A 6,090-nucleotide genomic window follows, 5' to 3' on the forward strand; every position below is an offset into this window, starting at 1 on the left:
AACCACATCCAGCCCTCCCACCCCCAGCCCTGCTCCGCAGGAGGAACCTGCAGAGGTAGTACAGGGCTCACGCAGGGCTTAGCCACCTGCTCACCTCCGGAGCAGGGGCACGGCGCTCCGGCCAGGAGCAGGGCTGGGCCAAGAGCTGCCTTTTCAGCGCGTAGGTGCTCCGCCCCATTGTCTGGCAACATCTGGAGACATCTCCAGTTGTTTCAACTAGGAGCGGAGGGTGCTATCGGCACCAGCATCAGACAAACACACGAGCAGAACATCCCTCCCGCGTGGTCAGCCACTGTGAGGAGGTGACACTGTAACACCCGGAGCTCCCAGTTCACAGAGCTGCCGCCGTGACAACGTCTGCTTCCGCCTTGCCCTGGACCCCTGCAATCTGGCTATGAGTCTTTGGGTCCTGTAGCCACAACAGACTGTGCAGTGATGCGAGCTGACTCCCATGAACCGTGTGCACTGGAAACACAGGGACCCCGTCTTCAGGTGTCCGCGCCTCGTCTAGGGAGGGAGGGAGTGGGTGCTGGCAGGGGGTGGGTGCTGAATACATATGTGCTGGCCTCTAGACCGTAGGGAACACAGAGGGCCCCGTGGGGCATGCGGAGTGTGAACTGTAATCAGGCAGAGGGTGTGTGGGAGACTCCCCTTGAGCCTATGACTCCGGGCTTGCACCCAGGCCTTGGGGAGGCACACTGGAGACTTCCAATGACAGCCCCGCAGGGCTTTCCTCCAAACTTCTTGTTTACAAATTTGCAAGCCTACAGAAAAGTTACAAGAATTAGTACAATGCACACGCATGTACCCTTCACCTGGATCCACCACTTTGGCCCCCTCTCTCTGTATGCATACGCGCACACTACAGCTCAGGTCAAGATCTCACGGTTCGTGGGTTCAAGCCCCGCGTCGGGCTGTGTGCTCACAGCTCACAGCCTGAAGCCTGCTCCCGGATTCTGTGTCTCTCTCTCTCTCTGCTCCCCCTCCCTGCTCATGCTCTGATTCTCTCTCACAAATAAATAAATATTAAAAAAAAAAAAAAAAGAAGAAGAACCCAGGCCAGTCGTCTTGTAGGACGTCCCTCGATTTGGGTCTGTCTGCTGTTTCTGCGTGACTAAATTGACAGTAAGTGTTTTTAGCAGGCGTAGCACGGACGACATGCTGTGTCCTTGTCGGAGCAGCCCTCCAGGCCGAGCGAGTGAGATGTCTAGTTTCCCACTATTGGTGGCCTTACTTTCGATCCCACAAGAGGTCACAGAGGAGAGAACTTTGCAGAAAGGCCTGCATCCTGTCCCTTCCCGGCAGGCTGGCCACACCGGAGACCTCCCCATGGGCGTGGGGCGGTGGTACAGTCTGAGGCTCTAACGGAATGAAGAAAGAGGATAAGTGGCCAGAACTGCTTCCCGGGGCTCCAAACCGCACTCCCAGAGCCCCGTGATTCCGAGGAGGGCGTGGCGCTCGCTCTTGGGCGGTGGGGGGGGGAGCGGGGGGGGGCAGGCTTTTCAAAGAGCACCAAAGAACAATGCCGTCATCTGCCATCTGAGAACCCACCCCTGGTTATATTTATGACCCTACGACTCGCAAGGGACTTTCCCATTCATTTCCCATGGCATCAGAGAGCACCTGCCACACTGTGTGAAAAGCATCGTGTGAAAGCCTTAGAGTCATTCAGACCTAACCACCCTGGGAGGCTGCTGGCACACCACTGTGTGGGTGGGAGAATGGAGTCACAGAGTGGTGAAGCCGCTTGCCCAAGTACACCCAGGTGGCAGCTCTCAGGACCCGGCCCCTTTGAACTTCTGGGCCAAGGGGCTAAGCATCTGACACGGAGGCACCCATTTGCAGACGGAGCCAACAAGGCCCGGACGGGCCGTGTGCACCAGCGAATCTGTGGGACTGGGACCGGCCCCAAGAACTCGTGAGTCTTGGGCTGCTGGTGCCCTTGCCGCAACCTCAGGCTGGACGTGGGACCGAGGCCAAAGCTGCCAAAGGTGCTGTGACCTTCTGCCCAGAGGGATGGGCACAGGGAAGGGCAATGACAGTGACTGTCTCTGCATAGCTCTCTCTCCTGTGCAGGGACAGCAGAGGCCACCGTGCCTGGGACAGGGACACCCTGACCCCAAACAGGACAATCTGAATCACCTCTGCCCCAAACCACACCACCACCACCCACCCCGCCTCCAGCCCTGCCAGCCCACGTAGCTGCTACGCCCTGCCTCTCCAGCTGGGGAGGGAACCATCCCAATTTGTCATCCCCACTGGTCAGGTCACCCACATTTTAGGAGGAAGTGGCTAGCTTCTCTGGCAAACCCCTTTCTGGCCCGACAGACCTGAGCAGCCAGTTTCTTGAACCCTGGTCTCGGGATGAGCCCAAAATTCCAGCCCGTTGGTGGTCACAGGAAGTACCAGGGCAGGATGGGGATGTGGCCTGGAATCATCTGGATGGGGGGCAGGAGAGAGAAGAAAAGCCAGAGGTCAGAGAAGGAAAGGTGTACCTCCTGTGCACTCTGCAAGTCCTAGACCGGTCTGCCTATTCCATGAAGCCCACCCTGATCACTGCAGTGCCCACCAGGCTCTCCTCAACTACACGGGAATGTCCTTGATTCTGCTTTAACTACCGGGGCAAGTCACCTCGTGCCTCCTCTCGCATAGTACAAACTAGGGGGTGTCTTTGTGAGGCTATTTGCACCTGATGCTGAGCTGTGTATGCAGTAGGTGCTCTGTACATGCTTGATTGCTGAATAAATTAAGCTCATTCATTCATTCACTCATTCAAAAAATCATTAATGAGCAACCGTCTTGAGCCAGGCTGTCTTCTAGGGGCCCTTGCCCCTGGGGATTGACATTCTGGCCTAGGAACAGATAATGTGAGGCCAGTGCTAGGAAGGAAGATCAGTGAATGAATGAATGAAGTGGAGACTGAGGATAGGAGGAAGTGGAAAGGGGCTCGGAGGAGAGAGCTGCTGTCTTTCCGCCCGAGCTGCAGCGCCCCCATCACCCAGGGAGCATAGACACTCTGCAGAGAACCAGCCTCATCCGAGGTGGGGCAGCTTGCTGGCCTGGCCTTATCTTGGTAGCTGGAGAGAAAATGTTCTGGGAGATTTTTTTTTCTAGGTTTCTGAGAGCCATTCCCCCCCCCCCCCCCCCAGCCAGGGACACCAGCAATAAAACTCCTGGCCATTCGGGGGAAACTGAGAGCTCGGTCCACCACCAAGACCAAGGGGGCAGATGCTCTGGAAAGTGCGGCCGCATCAAAATGCTGCTGAGGGGTCATGCCTACAGGTCAGGGGCAAGGTGGGACTAGAGCCTGCGGAAGAATCTTCTCTTTCTTTCTCTATCTTCCTTCCTCCCTCCTTCCCTTTCTCCCCCTTTCCCGTCCTCTCTCTGTCCCTTCTCTCTCCCTCCCTCCCCCCCAATGTGACCTTCCCAGGCCACTTTGTTTACATCACGCTCCCAGCCCTCTCTCTCCCACTCTCCATTTTCTTTTCCTGCACGGCACCTGTCACCCTCACACATACCGTGTACTTCTCTATTGGTTTGCTTTTGTCAGGCAGCCCCTCCCCCCAGCAACTTCCATGTGGACAACGATTGACCTCCCAGCACCTAGAACAGTGCCTGGAACACAGTTGGTACTCAAAGAATATTCTTCTCCCCTTCTTTCATCCTTATTCCTCTGCATCCTCACTGCGCTGTGGGAAGGGAAAAGGGTTGTACGTAAGACATATCCCTGGCTTACAAGAGCTCATGGCCCCCCGCCCCAGAAAATGGGTGACTCCAGAGGAAACTTGTGCCCCCACCGACTTCATCTCCAAACTTCCCCAGCCCTTGCCTCCTGCCCTCCGGTCTTCCTTTGCTGTGCACTTAGACGTCTTTCTCTGCAGCAGTGGGTGCACGTATCTGCAACCAAAGCCTCCTTCTGCCCTGCCCAGAGGAGGCAAGCAGCATGGAGTGGTGACATAGGACAGCCCCGAGTTTGAATCTCAACTCAGTTTCATCTGTAGGATGGAGCTCCGTTATCTACCTTGCAAGGGTTCCATTGAGAATTAGAGCACATCTAAAAGGTCTAGGGGCACCTGGGTGGCTCAGTCGGTTGAGCATCCACCTTTGAATCAGGTCATGATCTCACCGTTCGTGAGTTCGAGTCCCACGTCAGGCTCCGTGCTGACAGCTCAGAGCCTGGAGCCTACTTCAGATTCTGTATCTCCCTCTCTCTCTGCCCCTCTCCTGCTTATGCTCTCTCTCTCTCTCTCTTTCAAAAATAAATAAACGTTAAAAAAAAAGATGTCAAATAACAAGGATATGAGAAGATGTTTACAAAATATTAAGTGAATAAAGCAGCTATATGTCAATATTACAGTATGAATCTCTCCCTCTTTCTCTCATATTGGTGCTGCCTCTAGTGGAGGAATCACAGGTGGTTTTCTTGTTTTTTTCTTTGTGTTTTCTGTACTTTTTTTTTGAATTTTGTTAATATTTATTTATTTTTGAGAGACAGAGGCAAAGCGTGAGTGGGTGAGGGGTGAAGAGAGAGGGAGACACAGAATCTGAAGCAGGCTCCAGGCTCTGAGCCATCAGCACAGAGCCCGATGCAGGGCTCCAACTCACGAGCCGTGAGATCACGACCTGAGCTGAAGTCACGCGCTCAACCGATTGACCCACCCAGGCGCCCCATGTGCTTTCCGTATTTTCTAAAATCTCTACAGTATGCTTGTGTTACCTTTTTAAAGAAAAATTAGAAAATCACATTGATTTTGACAAAGTATGGACTAAGCATAGGTTTGACTTAAATTCTATGGTTTACTCATGTCAAGATCACACACATTGACCAACAGACCATTCCCGATCAAGCTTAACGAACTTGTGAAAAACTTAACTGTTCTGATCATCTTTTACATATTTTTTCTTAATACCCTTTTTTTCCTTTTTTTATTAAAAAATTGTTTTAAGTTTATCTATTTTTTTTAATTTTTTTTAATGTTTATTTATTTTTGAGACAGAGAGAGACAGAGCAATGAACAAGGGAGGGGCAGAGAGAGAGGGAGACACAGAATCTGAAACAGGCTCCAGGTTCTGAGCTGTCAGCACAGAGCCCGACGCGGGGCTCGAACTCACAGACCGTGAGGTCATGACCTGAGCCGAAGTCGGACGCTTAACCGACTGAGCCACCCAGGCGCCCCTGAGTTTATCTATTTTTGAGAGAGAGACAGAGCGCGAGCAGAGGAGGAGCAGAGAGAGAGGGAGACACAGAATCTGAGCTGTCAGCACAGAGCCCAACGCGGGGCTCGGATGCACAAACTTTGAGATCATGACCTGAAGCCAAAGTCTGACTCTTAACCAACAGAGCCACCCAGGCGCCCCATGCCCCCCCCCTTTTTTTTTCAGGAATAATTTTAGATTTACAGAAAAGCTGCAAAGATAGTACAGAGTTCCCCTATACCACGAACGCAGTTTCCCCTGCCAACGTCTTAACTACCCACAGTACATCCGTCACAACCACGAAACCCACATGGGCCCAATGCTATCAGCTAAACTTCAGACTCCCTGAGGATTTCCCCATTTTTTCCATTAACGTCCTCTCTCTGTTCCAGGATACCTTCCGTGGTACCACACGCTCAGCACTGAGTTGTCACGGCTCTCCAGGCTTCCGTGGTGTAGGCCAGTTCTTAGACTTTCCTGGTTTTTCATGGATCCTACATGACTTCTGTGACCAGAAAAAAAAAAAGGGGGGGGACGGTGGTGATGGCGGCGATCACGATCACTATCTAGGAATTCCTCTCTGTTTCTCTTGGGGGCGAGGGAGGCAGATAATCCGGCTTTTTCTGTCTCGGGTCCCAGGACCAAAAGGCGAAAGGCACGGTGCGCGGTACCGATGGGATGCGCAGAGGTCGGGGCTCCTGGGCCCCCGCCCCCCGCCCCCGCCCCCGCCCCCGCCCCCGCCCCCTGCCGCTGTGTCCCCGGTCCCGACCCGGGGAGCTGCGGGGGCTCCCGGGGACAGGCGAGCCCCGAGCCCGAGGCTCCCCTTGCCGGTTGGGCGAGCGCGCGGGCGGCACCCGGGTCAGCTGTTCCGCCACCCCACGCGGCCGCCCCGCC

General features: G+C 54.2%; 1 long non-coding RNA gene across 1 annotated transcript; it reads right to left on the reverse strand.

Moving 5' to 3' along the window:
* Window positions 1-1,023: 1,023 nt before the first annotated feature.
* LOC122468233 lies at window positions 1,024-5,996 on the reverse strand. The gene is made up of 4 exons (XR_006293169.1): window positions 5,594-5,996; window positions 3,519-3,684; window positions 2,331-2,438; window positions 1,024-1,361 (listed from the first exon to the last, which is right to left on the reverse strand). It is a non-coding gene; the product is annotated as an uncharacterized LOC122468233 (long non-coding RNA).
* Window positions 5,997-6,090: the final 94 nt, after the last annotated feature.

This window comes from Prionailurus bengalensis, chromosome B3 (genome assembly GCF_016509475.1).
Source record: "Prionailurus bengalensis isolate Pbe53 chromosome B3, Fcat_Pben_1.1_paternal_pri, whole genome shotgun sequence".
NCBI classification, from domain to species: Eukaryota; Metazoa; Chordata; class Mammalia; order Carnivora; family Felidae; genus Prionailurus; species Prionailurus bengalensis.